The sequence below is a fragment of the Leopardus geoffroyi genome, chromosome X, assembly GCF_018350155.1.
Source record: "Leopardus geoffroyi isolate Oge1 chromosome X, O.geoffroyi_Oge1_pat1.0, whole genome shotgun sequence".
Lineage (NCBI taxonomy): Eukaryota > Metazoa > Chordata > Mammalia > Carnivora > Felidae > Leopardus > Leopardus geoffroyi.
This window is the reverse complement of record NC_059343.1, coordinates 47,977,126-47,996,506: the sequence shown is the minus strand read 5'-3', so window position 1 is coordinate 47,996,506 and position 19,381 is coordinate 47,977,126.

Genomic DNA, 19,381 nt, shown 5'->3' with positions numbered 1-19,381 from the left:
GACCTTAGGGGGAAAGGTTTCAGTTTTTCCCGATTGAGGATGATATTAGTGTTGTGTCATTCATATATGGCTTTTATGATCTGGAGGTATGATCCTTCTATCCCTACTTTCTTGGGGGTTTTAATCACGAAAGGATGCTGTAGTTTGTCAAATGCTTTCTCTGCATCTATTGAGAGGATCATATGGTTCTTATTCTTTATTTTATTTGATGAATCACGCTAATTGTTTTGCAGATATTGAACCAGCCCTGCATCCCAGGAATAAATCCCACTTGGTCATGGTGAATAACTTTTTCAATGTATTGTTGGATCTGGTTGGCTAATATCTTGTTGAGGATTTTTGCATCCATGTTTATCAGGGAGATTGGTCTATAGTTCTCCTTTTTAGTGGGGTCTCTGTCTGGTTTCAGAATCAAGGTAATGCTGGCTTCGTAGAAAGTGTTTGGAAATTTTCCCTCCATTTCTAATTTTTGGAACACCTTCAAGAGAATAGGTGTTAACTCTTCCTTAAATGTTTGGTAGAATTCCCCTGGAAAGACATCTGGCCCTAGACTCTTGTTTTTTGGCACATTTTTGATTAGTAATTCAATTTCTTTACTGGTTATGGGTCTGTTAAAATTTTCTTGCTGTTTCAGTTTTGGTAGTGTTATGTTTCTAGGAATTTGTCCATTTCTTCCAGATTGCGCATTTTATTGTCATATAATTGCTCATAATATTCTCTATTATTGTTTGTATTTCTGCTGGTGTTGGTTGGGATCTCTTCTCTTTAATTCTTGATTTCATTTATTTGGGTCCTTTCCTTTTTCTTTTTGATCAGGCTAGTGGTTTATCAATTTTGTTAATTCTTTCAAAGAACCAGCTTCTGGTTTCATTGATGTGTTCTACTGCCTTTTTTGGTTTTGATAGCATTAATTTGTGCTCTAATCTTTATTATTTCCTATATTCTGCTGGTTTGAGGTTTTATTTGCTGTTCTTTTTCCAGCTCCTTACGGTGTAAGGTTAGGTTGTGTATCTGAGACCTTTCTTCCTTCTTTAGGAAGGCCTACGATTACTATATACTTCCCTCTTATGACCACCTTTGCTGCATCCCAGAGGTTTTGGGTTGTGGTGTTATCATTTTTGTTGGCTTCCATGTCCTTTTTAATTTCCTCTTTAACTTCTTGGTTAGCCCATTGATTCTTTAGTAGGATGTTCTGTAGTCTCCACGTCTTTGTTACCTTTATAAATTTTTACTTCTGGTTGATTTCGAGTTTCATAGCATTGTGGTCTGAAAATATGCATGGTATGATCTTGATCATTTTGTACTTGTTTGAGGGCTGATTTGTGCCCCAGTATGCGGTCTATTCTGGAGAACGTTCCATGTGCACTGGAGAATATTCCACTGCTTTAGGATGTATATTCCACTGCTTTAGGATGAAATGTTCTGAATATATCTGTGAAGTCCATCTGGTCCAGTGTGTCATTCACAGCCATTGTCTCCTTGTTGATTTTCTGATTACTTGATCTGTCCATTGTTGTAAGTGGGGTGTTGAAGTCACCTACTATTATGGCATATTATCAATGAGTTTATCTATGTTTGTAATTAATAGATTTATATATTTGGGTGCTGTCACATTTGGAGCATAAATGCTTGCAATTGTTAGATCTTCTTGGTGGATAGACCCCTTGATTATGATATAATGCCCTTTTATATCTCTTGTTACAGTCTTTATTTTAAAGTCTAGATTGTCTGATACAAGTATGGCTACTCCAGCTTTCTTTTGTTGACGATTAGCATGATAGATGGTTCTCCATACCCTCATTTTCAATCTGAAGGTGTCTGTAGGTCTAAAGTGGGTCTCTTGTAAATAGCATATAGATGGATCTTGTTTTCTTATCCATTCTGTTACCCTATGTCTTTTAATTGGAGCATTGAATACATTGACTTTTAGAGTGAGTACTGAAAGATATGAATTTATTGCCATTATGATGCTTGTATATTTGGAGTTCTGGTGGTGTTCTCTGGTCCTTTCTAATTTTTGTTGCTTTTGGTATTTATTTATTTATTTATTTATTTAAATGTTTTCTCCCCTCAGAGAGTCCCCCTTAAAATTTCTTGCAGGGCTGATTTAGTGGTCACAAGCTCCTTTAATTTTTGTTTGTCTGGGAAACTTTTAATCTCTCCTATTTTGAATCACAGCCTTGCTGGATAAAGACTTCTTGCCTGTATATTTTTCTGATTCAGCACTTTGATTATATCCTGCCACTCCTTTCTGGCCCGCCAAGTTTCTGTGGATAGGTCTGCTGCAAACCTGATCTGTCTTCCCTTGTAGGTTAGGGACTTTTTTTTTCCCTTGCTGCTTTCATGATTCTCTCCTTACCTCAGTATTTTGTGAATTTGACTATGATGCACCTTTTTGATGATCGGTTTTTGTTGAATCTAATGGGGGTCCTCTGTGCTTCCTGGATTTTTCTGTCTGTGTCATTCCCCAGGTTAGGAAAGTTTTCCCCTATGATTTGCTCACATCACCCTTCTACCCCTATTTCTCTCTCTTCCTCTTCTGGGACCCCTATGATTCTGATGTTGTTCCTTTTTAATGAGTCACTGATTTCTCTAGTTCTTAAGTCATGCTTTTTTGCCTTAATCTCCCTCTTTTCTTCTGCTTCATTATTCTCCATAAGTTTGTCCTCTATATCAATAATTCTTGTCCTTGCTGCTGCTGCATCCATCCATGATTGCAGCTCAGTTATAGCATTTTTTATTTCATCCTGACTTATTTTTACTTCTTTAACTTCTGCGGAAAGGGATCCTAGTCTATTTTCGACTCCAGCTAGTATTCTTATTATTGTGATTCTAAATTCTGGTTCAGATATCTTGCTTGTATCTGTATTGGTTAAATCCCTGGTTGTCATTTCTTCATGCTCTTTCTTTTGGGGTGAATTCCTTTGTTTCATCATTTTGAAGGGAGAAAAAGAATTAATGAGGTAGAAAAATTAAAATTAAAAACAATTAAAATTTTAAAAAATATTAAAATTAAAAATTAAACACACACACACAAAATTGAATAAATGATGCTAGATCCTAGATGTGTTTTGGTCTGGGTGTTGAAAGTGGTTTGATAAATTAGAGAAAAAAGGGGGAAAAAGGAAATCATTTGAGAATTTGAAAAAAATGAATACACTGAAGTAGACCTAAATAAAATGATGGAAGTAAAATAGAATTTGAAAAAATTTACACAGAAGTAAAGAATATAGTAGAAAAAAATCAAAGAACAATATTTTTAATAAAAATTGAAAATAAAAATGAATTTTTTCTCTTTCTGTATTCAAGAAAAAGAAAAGAAATTAAAAAGAGAAAAAAATAAAAATAAAAACAGGAAATCATTTGAAAATTTGAAAAAGTGAATACACTGAGGTAAACTAAGATACAATGATGGAAGTAAAATAGAATTTGAAAAAAATTACACAATAGTAAAAAATATAGTGTAAAAAATTAAAGAAAAATATTTTTAATAAAAACTGAAAATAAAACAGAATTTTTTCTCTTTATTCAAAATAAAGAAAAGAAGTGAAAAAGAGGGAAAAAAAGAAAATTGAATAGATGGACCTGCTAACAGATTGAAATACGACTGAAATTACTTCCTTTTTGCCCTAAAAGTCAGACTATGAAGTGCTTTATAGTCCATAAACTAAGCAGTGAGACTTGTGTTCTTGAAGAGTGAGGTTAGCCCAGTTGGGCAGAGCCTAGTGTAAGGACTCCGTTCTCCACTAGATGGAGCTCTTAGCCTACTGGGGTGGATTGTTGTGGCGCTCGTATGTGGGTATGCGCATGCGCGGGAGCAGTGAAAATGGGGTCACCCAGCTACCCAGTCTCTAGTATCAGAACTCTGTTCTCCCCAATCAGCAATTGCACACCCATCTTCTGTCTTCAGCTTTCGTCCACTCCCCGCTTTTTTACTGTCTGTGACCAAGCCCCAGGCAGTACCTCTCTCCCAAGTGTTGTCTCAGATGCGAATGTTTTCCCTGTCCCCTTACTTCTGAAGGACTGCAACTTTGACCTGTTCAGCCCCTCTGTAAGAGGGTCTCACATAGCAATGGCCGAATGTGGGATGCATCCAGGAATGCTTGCTAGACCCTGCTGTTGCCTGTGCCCCAAGACTATGTCCAGGTGCCAGCCTGCCCCAGAAAAAGTTCACGAGATAGTGTAGCAGCAGCATTTCAGGGATTATGTAAAATCACAACATACATCTGGCACCAGGCTTCACCCTTAACAACATTTTTCCAGCACCAGCGAATGTGGGAGTTCTCTGGGGTCTGCTGGGACCAGGTGGCCTCAACAGTCTCTACCAAATGCCCTTCCAGCAGTGGAACCACCTTTCCCCATGTGGCCCAAGAACTTCCCGTACCCCACTCTTATCCTGAGGATTCGCCTTTCCACCAAAGCACCACCAGGTATTGAGCTGCGGAGTTGCAGACTCTGTACTCCCCTTGTTTACAGTCTTAATGGAATTTAAACCCTCTCCTTTCTCCTTTATCCCTTTTTAGTTTAGGGCCTGCAGCTGTTTCCAATTTTCCACTTTCTCTCCAGCTGCTCTTGGGGAAGGGTTCTTTTCCTGTATTCTCCTTCCCCCATCTCCTCTTTCCCCCGCAAAAGCAGTTCCCTGTCCACCGTGGCTTCTCGCTTTCCAAGTTCACCTCTCTTTACTGCATACATGCTGAAGTCTGTGGTTCAAGTAATGCAAATTGTTGTGTTAATCCTCAAATCAGTTTTCTAGGCAGGATGGTTTGGTGTTGGTCTGGCTATATTTCATGGACACGAGACACACACAAAAATTCTATGGTGTTCTGCCATCTTGGCTACCCCCCTGTCATCCCTTCTGAAAAGAGGGGAAAAGAAGGCATAAGAGCAGCTGAAGCCAAGGGCTGGGGGTGGGAATATTTTCAAGAGGCAGAAAGGGCAGGTAGGGAATAATGGCGCCCTCAGCAAACCCCTGATTTTCCTGAGATGGTGATCATTCTGTGCCAGCCACCTGCCTCTCCTAGTCCAGAAGCACACCCTGAGATTTGGTCATAGGTGAGGCACCACAGCCACTTGGTCAGGGACCCAGCCAAGGAGGGAGTGAAAAGCTCACCTGGGGTTACTTGTCTTCTAATCTTCACAGAGCCCCTCATCTGTCAGCAGCACTCCAGGATACAGAAGGAGGATGCCTGGCTCAGCAGGGTGGTAGGGAGGAAATACAGCTTTCCAAGGAGCCCAGACCTTGCAGAGGTGAGGAGAGAGAGATTTGCTTCCTGGTTTTGATTTTGTTTCCTTGGGTCCAGGTGTTCCTCAGTAGATGAAAGTTTGATGAGAAACAAGATATGTAAATAACCTCAACTTCACACAAGATATTTATTAATCACAAAGGTAAAAAGATATTTATTAATAACAAAGAATGGGGAAACATGGAAGATACCACTTTAATCAAGTGATCAAATTTAACATTACCAGTAATGAGACTAGTAGACATCATGTACGTCCTGATATGATGCATCAATGACACAACATTCCTTGCGTGATATTCCTGCTACAAAAAAAAAAAATGTATTTCCTGGATTTAATTGCAAGGAAAGTTCATTAAAATAAAGAGAGACAATCTACTAAAAAATGCCCTGTAGTTCTCACAGCTATCAAGGTAATGAATAATTAATTAACTGCTCAGATTAAAAGAGACAGATATGAACAGTAAAGGCAACACATGATCTTAAATCTTTCAGCCCTAATATAAAAACAGAGCAAAAATCTTAAGCTGCTAGAAGGGCAAAAAAAAAAAAATCTTGATGTCCATAGAGCACGATTGAAGACTCTGATTCTAGGAGAAAGGAACATAGATAAAAACCTCTACTTCTAGAGATAGTCAGGAATGTGTACTGAGTATGATTAGAGGTGTCCTACATCTGGGAGAGGGAAGAATAAGTGAGAAGTTCACACTACATAGCAGAGACAGTGCATGCCTAAAACAACAGCTGAATCAGAACAACAGAGAATGCCTCCCCCACCCCCAAATAGACTCGCACATGCTAAATAACAACTAACAGCAATTTACTGCTGGGAAAAGCAAAAGAGTATGGAAAGAGACTTTCTCTGAGGCCCATATGAAAAGGGAAGACCTGACAACATCTTCCAGCCAAAGACTACCAGGAATGCAGCTGTGGTTTATTATTCATTTCAAGGAAGGAGAACACACACAGCAGGGAATTATGGGATGGTTCAGTAGAAGGATGCTAAAAAGAACCTATTATAGGATTTGGACTTTGGATGGATGTTGTGGGAAGTCTAAGGAATGGGTCTCCACCCTAGATTAGATGCTGTCATAAAGCAAGTGCAATTCTATAACTGGATATCTTAGTAAGTCCCAAGTTTCAAACAACTTATTCTAGTTGTATTATTTCAACTGTGAAAATTCCAGTTTATAGAGTACAATAAAGAAGGAACCAGTTATGCCTCCTGGGCTTTCCTAAACAGAATGTACTAGCCTCATTCTGGAAGCTTCTGAATATTCTTTTGAAAGATATATGATCCATTGGAGGGATGGCAGTTTTAAATCTATAAGAAGGAGAGACCAGAGTGAGGATAAAGTTGTAAAGATGTAGCCGCCATTCATTTTGGCCAAGAGAGGGTGTGTTTGATATTTTGTTGGTGGCTCAGGGAACTTGTTTTTCTGCTTGGACTAGAAAAACTTGTGTTATGGTTTCCAAAAGGCTCCAGCCTATTTGCTGTGCTTCAAGATATCCTTAAATGGATTAAAATGCGTTTCCTCATTGTTTAAAATAATCTTGTGGGTGTTTTGAAATAACCTTTTTCAACCACATCGTTATATCTCCTGGCCCAACAAAAAAAGTAGATTTGTTGGTAGAGCTCAAAGAGGACTGGGCTGAAGATATCAAAAATAAGTCTGGATCCTTTATTGAATTCTTTTCTTTCTCTCTGTAATTACGAAAGTCTTTAAAAATTGCATAGAGATATGAAGGTGACCAAGGTTTAAAATATGTATACCAGGCACTTTGAGGATCTCTCTTCCATGATGGTTGCAATTTTAAAGGACATTGAGGAAGAGGTAATACAATTAATTTAAAGGGAAAAGAGATGCAGGTAATGATTACTTGATACCTGAAAAAGATTCTGATGGTGAAGGCAAAGTGGGTAAAAAAAGGAATGGGGAGGATTAGAATTGGTATTTGATATATCCAGAAGGGAAATAATTTTAACTTTCTCATTTTTTTGCGTTAGCTTTATATAAAGAATCTTTTAAACAGGCATTTTTTTAGTCCAAATTGCATTTAGAAGCTTTCTCATATCAATTAAAGAAAGCATACCACTAATGCAGTCAGCACTTGGTTTCTTTTTTTTTTCTAAAACACCTCTCAAAAGAACAAGTTTCATCATATCTGAAAGTATTCCCAAGTAGCTGCTGAAATTCCAAACTGAAATTGTGCCAGTTAAAAAGTTATACACAGAAGTTTCCATTGTAGTGAGAAAAAAATAAACAGGTGTATGGTCTAGAGGAAATAGTTTTAATTGAAAATACTCTATGGGAACTGCAGCATGTCTATGGGAACTGCAGAATGGCATTTGTGTGGTGTTGTGTCTAAAAACAAACCATGGTAAAAATGCTGAAGGTCAAAGGCAAGAAGAAAATCATGAAAGCAGCCTGATAAAAATGATCTCTAACTTAAGAGGAAACTTCAGAAAGATTAATAAATGACATCTCAGGAGAAGCAATACAAGCCATGAAGCAGTGGGATAAAATATGGAAAGTACTTAAACAAAAGTATTGTAAATCAATAATTTTACATCCAGCAAAGCTGTTTCATTTTTTTCTAGCTTTATTTTATTTTATTAAATATAATTTATTGTTGGTTTTCATACAACACCCAGTGCTCATCCCAACAGGTGCCCCCCTGAATGCGCATCACCCACTTTCCCTTCTCCCCCACCCCCATCAACCCTCAGTTTGTTCTCAGTATTTAAGAGTCTTTACGGTTTGCCTCCCTCCCTCTCTGTAACTTTTTTCACCCTTTCCCTCCCCCATGGTCTTCTGTTACGTTTCTCAGGATCCACATATGAGTGAAAACATATGGTATCTGTCTTTCTCTGCCTGACTTATGTCATTTAGCATAATACCTCCCAGTTCCATTCATGTTACTACAAATGGCCAAATTTCATTCTTTCTCATTGCCAACCAGTATTCCATTGTATATATAAACCACATCTTCTTTATCCATTCATCAGTTGATGGACATTTAGGCTTTTTCCACTATTTGGCTATTGTTGAGAGTGCTGCTATAAACATTGGGGTACAAGTGCCCCTATGCATCAGGACTCCTGTATCCCTTGCGTAAATTCCTAGAAGTGCTATTGCTGGGTCATAGGGTAGGTCTATTTTTAATTTTTTGAGGAACCTCCACACTGCTTTCCAGAGCGGCTGCACCAGTTTGCATTCCCACCAACAGTGCCAAAGCGTTCCCGTGTCTCCACATCCTTGCCAGCATCTATAGTCTCCTGATTTGTTCATTTTAGCCACTCTGACCAGCATGAGGTGGTATCTCAGTGTGGTCTTGATTTGCATTTCCCTGATGAGGAGTGACATTGAGCATCTTTTCATGTGCCTGTTGGCCATCTGGATGTCTTCTTTAGAGAAGTATCTATTCATGTTTTCTGCCCATTTCTTCACTGGATTATTTGTTTTTCGGGTGTGGAGTTTGGTGAGTTCTTTATAGATTTTGGATACTCATCCTTTATCCAATATGTCATTCGCAAATGTCTTTTCCCAATCCATCGGTTGCCTTTTAGTTTTGTTGATTGTTTCCTTTGCAGTGTAGAAGCTAGCAAAGCTATCTTTCAAAAAAATGAAAGCAAAATAAAGCTATTCCCATATTTTAAAAATTGAGAAAAAATTTTTCTAGCCAACAAAACCTATAGGAAATACTAAGGGAAGTTCATCACACTGAAAAAAAGTGAAACCAGATTGTAATAAAAAACAAAGAACATGAAAAAAACAAAGAGCACAAGTAAAGGTAGTTATGTAATTACAGAAGAGAGTAGAAATGCATACTTTTCCTCTTTCTTTCTCTTAAACTATTTTAAAAGTAATTGTTTCATATGTATTATTCATATGTATTATTCATATGTATTACATATTTCATATGTATTATTGGGACAAAAATATATGAAACTGTAATATATTTGTCAATAATATCACAAAAGTGGTGGGAAGGAACAAAGTTGTATTGGGTTACAAAAATGACTCCATAAATAATAAATAAAATGGCTAATATAACCAAATCTATAACATATGCTTCCTCTAATCTCTTTTCTTTGATCTTTCAAAAGATATAAAATTTTATGAAGTAATAATTATAACATACTGTTGGTTTGTAACATTATAGATATAAACCTACAATAATAATACCATAAAAAGTGGGGAAAGGGAATACAGCTATATAGGATTAAGGTTCTATATTTTACTAGAAGTAAGTAAATATAAATTTGAGGCTGGCTTTTCTAGAAAATATGGCAGTGGAGAAAGAGGACCCTAGGCTTGTCTCATTCCATGAACACTAGATAACTATAAACTCATTCTAAATACCCCAGAAATTAAGCTTAAGACCTACAGAACAAATTCCATAACTAGAGGGAGAGAAGAGAAGAGATCACATTGAAGACGTTAGAAACTGTACAGACATGGTTCAGAAGAGAAAGGAATCATAGGTGCTGTGGAGGGGAGGGAGTCAAGGTCTTAGAGAAGGGTGAGAGAGAGGAGAACACAGGAGAACACACAAGAAGAACATTACCCCAAAGCCATTTGCTGAGAAGATGAGAGGGGCTGATTTTTATGATTTCTTGCAACCATCGGGTCTTAAAGACTAGAGTGTTAAAGGTCAGTAGGCTTGGCTGGGATACAGCCCTGAGGGCACTGCCCTATTCCTGGAGAGAAGGCAGGAAAAAACCACAGGGATAGACAAAGTGGAAATAGTGATCTGAAAAAAAATCTGGGACACACAAGGAGGAGATTATTCCCTCTTCTTGGAGCCCATCTCTGAGAGACAGCCTTCATGGAGATACCTCACTGGGGACAAAGTAGCCTCTGACTCCATTTATTTCCCCCAATCCTCAGGATAAATACATAGCCACCTGCAGGAAGTAGCAAAGCACTGACAGTGGGTGCATATCTTGCTTACACAAAGTCCCAACCCCTGGGCTCTGGCAGGACTGCCCTTCTCAGTCTAGCCTGCCTCAATCCCAGTGAGGTGGGCCCATTCACCAGAAGACCATTACAAACCCCTAGTGACCTGGGAGTTTTGCAAAACTTCAGTTCTAATGGAAGTAGTATCAGCATCATTTCACAAGCAGACCAGATCACACCTCTTTAAAATGCACCATATTCTGGCCAAGGACCAAACACTGCCCACTGCAGGCAAGGAGACACTCTGCAGATGATTGGCCTTAAGAATAGAGCAAACAGGGGCGCCTGGGTGGCGCGGTCGGTTAAGCGTCCGACTTCAGCTAGGTCACGATCTCGCGGTCCGTGAGTTCGAGCCCCGCGTCGGGCTCTGGGCTGATGGCTCAGAGCCTGGAGTCTGTTTCCGATTCTGTGTCTCCCTCTCTCTCTGCCCCTCCCCCATTCATGCTCTGTCTCTCTCTGTCCCAAAAATGAATAAACGTTGAAAAAAAAAAAAGAATAGAGCAAACAAAACACGACAACAGAGTGTATGCAACACATACCAGAGACATTCCATGAAACGCCAGGCTCTGGACACTATATGACCACTTTTACATAAAGCCATTACGCTCAGAAAACATAACTAACTTTTCTAACAATAAGAGACTTGGACAAAATGCCAAGAAAGAAGAATTCATCCCAAATGAAAGAACAAGATAAGGTCATGATGAGATATCCTATCCAAGTGAAACAGAAAGAAGTAATATGCCTGATGGAGAATTTAAGGCAACAATCATAAGGACATTAGCTGGGCTTAAGAAAAGAATGGAACACTTGAGGAGGACACTACAGAAATAAAAGAGTTAAAAAAGAATGATTCTGAAATGATAAACGCAATAACTGAGTTTGGAAACAGACTTGATGCAATGAACACAACGCTGGAAGAAGGAGAAAACCAAATAATTGATATAGAAGACAAAATAACGGAAAATAATGAAGGTAAACAAAAGAGAGAAATTATAATCATGGAACATGAGCATAGACTTAGGAAAATCAGTGACCCCTCAAATGTAATAACATTTGTATTGTAGGAGTCTCAGAAGAAGAAGAGAGAGAGGAAAGGAGGCATAAGGTTTATTTGAGGGTGTAATAGCTGGAAACTTCTCTAATCTGGGGAAAGAAACAAATATCCAGATCCAGGAGGCACATACAACTCCCATGAAAAACAACAAATGTAGGCTAACACAAAGACACAGGGAAACTAAATTTGCAAAACTTACTGATAAAGAAAAAATCTTAAAAGCAGCAAGACCAAAGAAGTCCTCAGCTTATAAGGCTGAGAAACTGCACATTTGTCAAAACAAACTTGGCAAGCTAGAAGGGAGTGTCATGTTATATGCAAAGTGCTGAATGGGAAAAATCTTCAGCCAAGAATAGTCTTTCAACAAGGCTATCATTCAGAATAGAAGGAGAGAGGCTGGGGTTGGAAGATGGTGGCATAGGAGGACGCTGGGCTAACCGCGCGTCCAGTTGATCACTTAGATTCCACCTACACCTGCCTAAGTAACCAGAAAACCACCAGAGGATTAGCAGAATGGAGTCTCCGGAGCCAAGCGGAGACAAGAGGCCCACGGAAGAGGGTAGGAAGGGCGACGAGGAGGTGCGCGCTCCACGGACTGGCGGGAGGGAGCTGGGGTGGAGGGGCAGCCTGCCGGCCAAGCAGAGCCCCCAAGTCTAGCTGGCAAAAGCGGAGGGGCCTGACAGACTGTGTTCCGACAGCAAGCGCGACTTAGCGTCTGGGAGGTCATAAGTTAACAGCTCTGCTCGGAAAGCGCGAAGGCTGGAGGACAAAGGGAAGGAGAGCTGCTGAGCCCCGGGACGACAGAGCTCAGTTTGGTGGGGAAAAAAGGCGCTCGCCAGCGCCATCTCCATCTCCCCCGCACATCCCCCAGCCAAAATCCCAAAGGGAACCATTTCCTGCCAGGGAACTTTCTCCCTCCGCACAAACACCCAACTCTGTGCTTCTGCAGAGCCAAACCTCCCGCAGCATATCTGACTCCCTCCCGCTGCCACAGGGCCCCTCCTGAAGTGGATCACCTAAGGAGAAGCAGCTAAGCCTACCCCTCCTGCCCCCATGCACCTTGCCTACCCACCCCAGCTAATACGCCAGATCCCCAGCATCACAAGCCTGGCAGTGTGCAAGTAGCCCAGACGGGCCACGCCACCCCACAGTGAATCCCGCCCCTAGGAGAGGGGAAGAGAAGGCACACACCACTCTGACTGTGGCCCCTGCTGTGGGCTGGGGGCAGACATCAGGTCGGACTCAGGCCCCACCCACCAACTTCAGTTACACACCACAGCACAGGGGAAGTGCCCTGCAGGTCCTCACCACTCCAGGGACTATCCAAAATGACCAAACGGAAGAATTCCCCTCAGAAGAATCTCCAGGAAATAACAACAGCTAATGAACTGATCAAAAAGGATATAAATAATATAACAGAAAGAGAATTTAGAATAATAGTTATAAAATTAATCACTGGTCTTGAAAATAGTATAGAGGACAGCAGAGAATCTCTTGCTACAGAGATCAAGGGATGAAAGAACAGTCAGGAGGAGCTGAAAAATGCTTTAAACGAAATGCAAAACAAAATGGAAACCACGATGGCTCGGATTGAAGAGTCAGAGGAGAGAATAGGTGAACTAGAAGATAAAGTTATGGAAAAAGAGGAAGGTGAGAAAAAGAGAGATAAAAAAAAATCCAGGAGTATGAGGGGAAAATTAGAGAACTAAGTGATACACTAAAAAGAAATAATATACGCATAATTGGTATCCCAGAGGAGGAAGAGAGAGGGAAAGGTGCTGAAGGTGTACTTGAAGAAATAATAGCTGAGAACTTCCCGGATCTGGGGAAGGAAAAAGGCATTGAAATCCAAGAGGCACAGAGAACTCCCTTCAGACGTAACTTGAATAGATCTTCTGCACGACATATCATAGTGAAACTGGCAAAATACAAGGATAAAGAGAAAATTCTGAAAGCAGCAAGGGATAAACGTGCCCTCACATATAAAGGGAGACCTATAAGACTCGTGACTGATCTCTCTTTTGAAACTGGGCAGGCCAGAAAACATTGGCACGAGATCTTCAGTGTGCTAGACAGAAAAAATATGCAGCCGAGAATCCTTTATCCAGCAAGTTTGCCGTTTAGAATAGAAGGAGAGATAAAGGTCTTCTCAAACAAACAAAAACTGAAGGAATTTGTCACCACTAAACCAGCCCTACAAGAGATCCTAAGGGGGATCCTGTGAGACAAAGTACCAGAGACATCACTACAAGCATAAAACATACAGACATCACAATGACTCTAAACCCGTATCTTTCTATAATAACACTGAATGTAAATGGATTACATGCGCCAACCAAAAGACATAGGGTATCAGAATGGATAAAAAAACAAGACCCATCTATTTGCTGTCTACAAGAGACTCATTTTAGACCTGAGGACACCTGCAGATTGAGAGTGAGGGGATGGAGAACTATTTATCATGCTACTGGAAGCCAAAAGAAAGCTGGAGTAGCCATACTTATATCAGACAAACTAGACTTTAAATTAAAGGCTGTAACAAGAGATGAAGAAGGGCATTATATAATAATCACAGGGGCTATCCATCAGGAAGAGCTAACTATGATAAATGTCTATGTGCCGAATACGGGAGCCCCCAAATATATAAAACAATTACTCAAAAACATAAGCAACCTTATTGATAAGAATGTGGTCATTGCAGGGGACTTTAACACTCCACTTACAGAAATGGATAGATCATCTAGACACACGGTCAATAAAGAAACAAGGGCCCTGAATGATACATTGGATCAGATGGACTTGACAGATCTATTTAGAACTCTGCATCCCAAAGCAACAGAATATACTTTCTTCTCGAGTGCACATGGATCATTCTCCAAGATAGATCATATACTGGGTCACAAAACAGCTCTTCATAAGTTTACAAGAATTGAAATTATACCATGCATACTTTCAGACCACAATGCTATGAAGCTTGAAATCAACCACAGGAAAAAGTCTGGAAAACCTCCAAAAGCATGGAGGTTAAAGAACACCCTACTAACGAATGAGTGGGTCAACCAGGCAATTAGAGAAGAAATTTAAAAATATATGGAAACAAACGAAAATGAAAATACAACAATCCAGACGCTTTGGGATGCAGAGAAGGCAGTCCTTGGAGGAAAATACATTGCAATCCAGGCCTATCTCAAGAAACAAGAAAAATCCCAAATACAAAATCTAACAGCACACCTAAAGAAAATAGAAGCAGAACAGCAAAGGCAGCCTAAACCCAGCAGAAGAAGAGAAATCATAAAGATCAGAGAAGAAATAAACAATATAGAATCTAAAAAAAAAGGTGGAGCAGATCAATGAAACCAAGAGTTGGTTTTTTGAAAAAATAAAGAAAATTGACAAACCTCTAGCCAGGCTTCTCAAAAAGAAAAGGGTGATGACCCAAATAGATAAAATCATGAATGAAAACGGAATTATTACAACCAATCCCTCAGAGATACAAACAATTATCAGGGAATACTATGAAAAATCATATGCCAACAAATTGGACAACCTGGAAGAAATGGACAAATTCCTAAACACCCACACTCTTCCAAAACTCAATCAGGAGGAAATAGAAAGCTTGAACAGACCCATAACCAGCGAAGAAATTGAATCGGTTATCAAAAATCTCCCAACAAATAAGAGTCCAGGCCCAGATGGCATCCCAGGGGAGTTCTACCAGACGTTTAAAGCAGAGATAATACCTATCCTTCTCAAGCTATTCCAAGAAATAGAAAGGGAAGGAGGGGCGCCTGGGTGGCTCAGTCGGTTGGGCGGCCGACTTCGGCTCAGGTCATGATCTCACGGTCCGTGAGTTCGAGCCCCACGTCCGGCTCTGTGCTGACAGCTCGGAGCCTGGAGCCTGTTTCAGATTCTGTGTCTCCCTCTCTCTGACCCTCCCCCGTTCATGCTCTGTCTCTCCCTGTCTCAAAAATAAATAAACGTTAAAAAAAAAATAAGGTTAAAAAAAAAAAAGAAAGGGAAGGAAAACTTCCAGACTCATTCTATGAAGCCAGTATTACTTTGATTCCTAAACCAGACAGAGACCCCGCAAAAAAAGAGAACGACAGGCCAATATCCCTGATGAATATGGATGCAAAAATTCTCAATAAGATACTAGCAAATCGAATTCAACAGCATATAAAAAGAATTATTCACCATGATCAAGTGGGATTCATTCCTGGGATGCAGGGCTGGTTCAACATTCGCAAATCAATCAACGTGATACATCACATTAATAAAAAAAAAAAAGAGAAGAACCATATGATCCTGTCAATCGATGCAGAAAAGGCCTTTGACAAAATCCAGCACCCTTTCTTAATAAAAACCCTTGAGAAAGTCAGGATAGAAGGAACATACTTACTCATCATAAAAGCCATTTATGAAAAGCCCACAGCTAACTTCATCCTCGATGGGGAAAAACTGAGAGCTTTTTCCCTGAGATCAGGAACACGACAGGGATGCCCACTCTCACCGCTGTTGTTTCACATAGTGTTGGAAGTTCTAGCATCAGCAGACAACAAAAGGAAATCAAAGGCATCAAAATTGGCAAAGATGAAGTCAAGCTTTCGCTTTTTGCAGATGACATGATATTATACATGGAAAATCCGATAGACTCCACCAAAAGTCTGCTAGAACTGATCCATGAATTCAGCAAAGTTGCAGGATACAAAATCAATGTACAGAAATGAGTTGCATTCTTATACACTAACAATGAAGCACAGAAAGACAAATAAAGGAACTGATCCCATTCACAATTGCACCAAGAAGCATAAAATACCTAGGAATAAATCTAACCAATGATGTAAAAGATCTGTATGCTGAAAACTATAGAAAGCTTATGAAGGTAATTGAAGAAGATATAAAGCAATGGAAAGACATTCCTGCTCATGGATTGGAAGAATAAAAATTGTCAAAATGTCAATACTACCCAAAGCTATCTACACATTCAGTGCAATCCCAATCAAAATTGCATGAGCATTCTACTCGAAACTAGAACAAGCAATCCTAAAATTCATATGGAACCACAAAAAGCCCCGAATAGCCAAAGTAATTTTGAAGAAGACCAAAGCAGGAGGCATCACAATCCCAGACTTTATCCTCTGATAAAATCTGTAATCATCAAGACAGCATGGTATTGGCACAAAAACAGACACATAGGCCAATGGAATAGAATAGAAACCCCAGAACTAGACCCACAAACATATGGCCAACTCATCTTTGACAAAGCAGGAAAGAACATCCAATGGAAAAAAGACAGTATTTTTAACAAATGGTGCTAGGAGAACTGGACAGCAACATGCAGAAGGTCGAAACCAGACCACTTTCTCACACCATTCACAAAAATAAACAAAATCGATAAAGGACCTGAATGTGAGACAGGAAACCATCAAAACCTTAGAGGAGAAAGCAGGAAAAGACCTCTCTGACCTCAGCCGTAGCAATCTCTTACTCGACACATCCCCAAAGGCAAGGGAATTAAAAGCAAAAGTGAATTACTGGGACCTTATGAAGATAAAAAGCTTCTGCACAGCAAAGGAAACAACCAGCAAAACTAAAAGGCAACCAACGGAATGGGAAAAGATATTTGCAAATGACATATCAGACAAAGGGCTAGGATCCAAAATCTATAAAGAGCTCAGCAAACTCCACACCCAAAAAACAAATAACCCAGTGAAGAAATGGGCAGAAAACATGAATAGACACTTCTCTAAAGAAGACATCCGGATGGCCAACAGGCACATGAAAAGATGTTCAACGTCGCTCCTTATCAGGGAAATACAAATCAAAACCACACTCAGATATCACCTCACGCCAGTCCGAGTGGCCAAAATGAACACATCAGGAGATTATAGATGCTGGCGAGGATGTGGAGAAACGGGAACCCTCTTGCACTGTTGGTGGGAATGCAAATTGGTGCAGCCACTCTGGAAAGCAGTGTGGAGGTTCCTCAAAAAATTAAAAATAGACCTACCCTATGACCCAGCAATAGCACTGCTGGGAATTTACCCAAGGGATACAGGAGTACTGATGCATAGGGGCACTTCTACCCCAATGTTTATAGCAGCACTCTCAACAATAGCCAAATTGTGGAAAGAGCCTAAATGTCCATGAACTGACGAATGGATAAAGAAATTGTGGTTTATATACACAATGGAATACTACGTGGCAATGAGAAAGAACGAAATATGACCCTTTGTAGCAACGTGGATGAACTAGAGAGTGTGATGCTAAGTGAAATAAGCCATACAGAGAAAGACAGATACCATATGGTTTCACTCTTATGTGGATCCTGAGAAACTTAAAAGAAACCCATGGGGGAGGGGAAGAAAAAAAAAGAGGTTAGAGTGGGAGCGAGCCAAAGCATAAGAGACTGTTAAAAACTGAGAACAAACTGAGGGTTGATGGGGGGTGGGAGGGAGGGGAGGGTGGGTGATGGGTATTGAGGAGGGCACCTTTTGGGATGAGCACTGGGTGTTGTATGGAAACCAATTTGACAATAAATTTCATGTATTGAAAAAAAAAAGAATAGAAGGAGAGATAAAGAGTTTCTCATACAGTCAAAAACTAAAGAAATTTGTGTCCACTAAACCAGACCTACAAGAAACATTAAAGGGACACTTTGAAAGCAAAGGGGAGACCACAAGTGAGAAAGAAATGAAAGGAACAAGAAAATCTCCAGAAACAAGTAACAAAATGGCACTAAATACATATCTGTGAATAATTATTCTTAATGTAAATGAATTATATGTTCTAATAAAAACACATAAGCTATCATAATGGATAAAACAGGACCCATCAATATTATGCTGATACAAGAGACTCATTTTAGACCTAAAGACACCCACAGATTGAAAGTGCAGGGATGGAGAAACACTGATACACAAATAAATGTGAAAAGAAAGTTGGAGTAACATACTTAAATTGCACAAACTAAACTTTAAAACAGAAACTGTAACAAGAGAGAAAGAAAGGCCCTATACCATAATAAAAGGAACAATACAACAAGAAGATCTAAAAGTTTTAAATATATAAGTACCCACCAAGGAAGGACACAAATATATAAAATAATTAATACAAACATAAAGGGACTCACTGATAATAATACAATAATTATAGGGAATTGTAACATCCCAATTACTGCAACAGACAAATCCTCTAAGCAGAAAATCAACAAGGAAACAATGGCTTTAAATGATGCACTGGACCAAATAGACTTAACAGATATATTTAGAACATTTCATCCTAAAGTAGCAAAATACACATTCTTTTCAAGTGCACATGAGACATTCTCCAAAATGGATCACACACTAGGTCAGAAAACAGGCCTCAACACATACAAAACGATTGCAATCATACCATGCATCTTCTCCGACAACACTATGAAAATTAATGAAACTTAAAGTGAACCAAAAGAAAAATTATTAAAACACCACAAATACATGAAGGTTAAGTAACATTGTTACTAAACAATGAATGGATCAACCAGGAAATCAAAGAAAACAATTTTAAAAAAATACATGGAGGCAATAACAATGAAAACACAATGCTCCAAAACCTTTGGGATGGAGCAAAAGCAGTCCTCAGGAGGAAGTATAGGGCAATAGAAGCTTACCTCAAAAAGTAAGAAAAATCTCAAACAACCTAAGCTTTCACCTAAAGGAGCTAAAAAAAACCCAACAAAGCCTAAAGCCAAAAGAAGGAAAATGAAAAAGATTAGAGCAGAAATAAATGATAAAGAAAGTAAAAAAATAAAACAGATCAATCAAATGAGTTCATTCTTTCAAAAAATTAATAAAATTCATAACCTCCTAGGCAGACTTATCAAAAAGAAAAGAGAAAGGATGAAATTAATAAAATCACAAATGAAAGAGGAGAAAGAACAACCAACACCAAAAGAAATACGAACAATTAGAAGAGAATATTATGAAAAAGTGTATGTCAAAAAGTTGGACAACCTGGAAGAAATCGATGAATTCTTAGAAACATATAAATTTCTGAAACTGTAACAGGAAGAAATACAAAACTTAGACTGATAACCAGCAAATTAATTGAATCAGTAATCAAAAATAAACCAACAAACA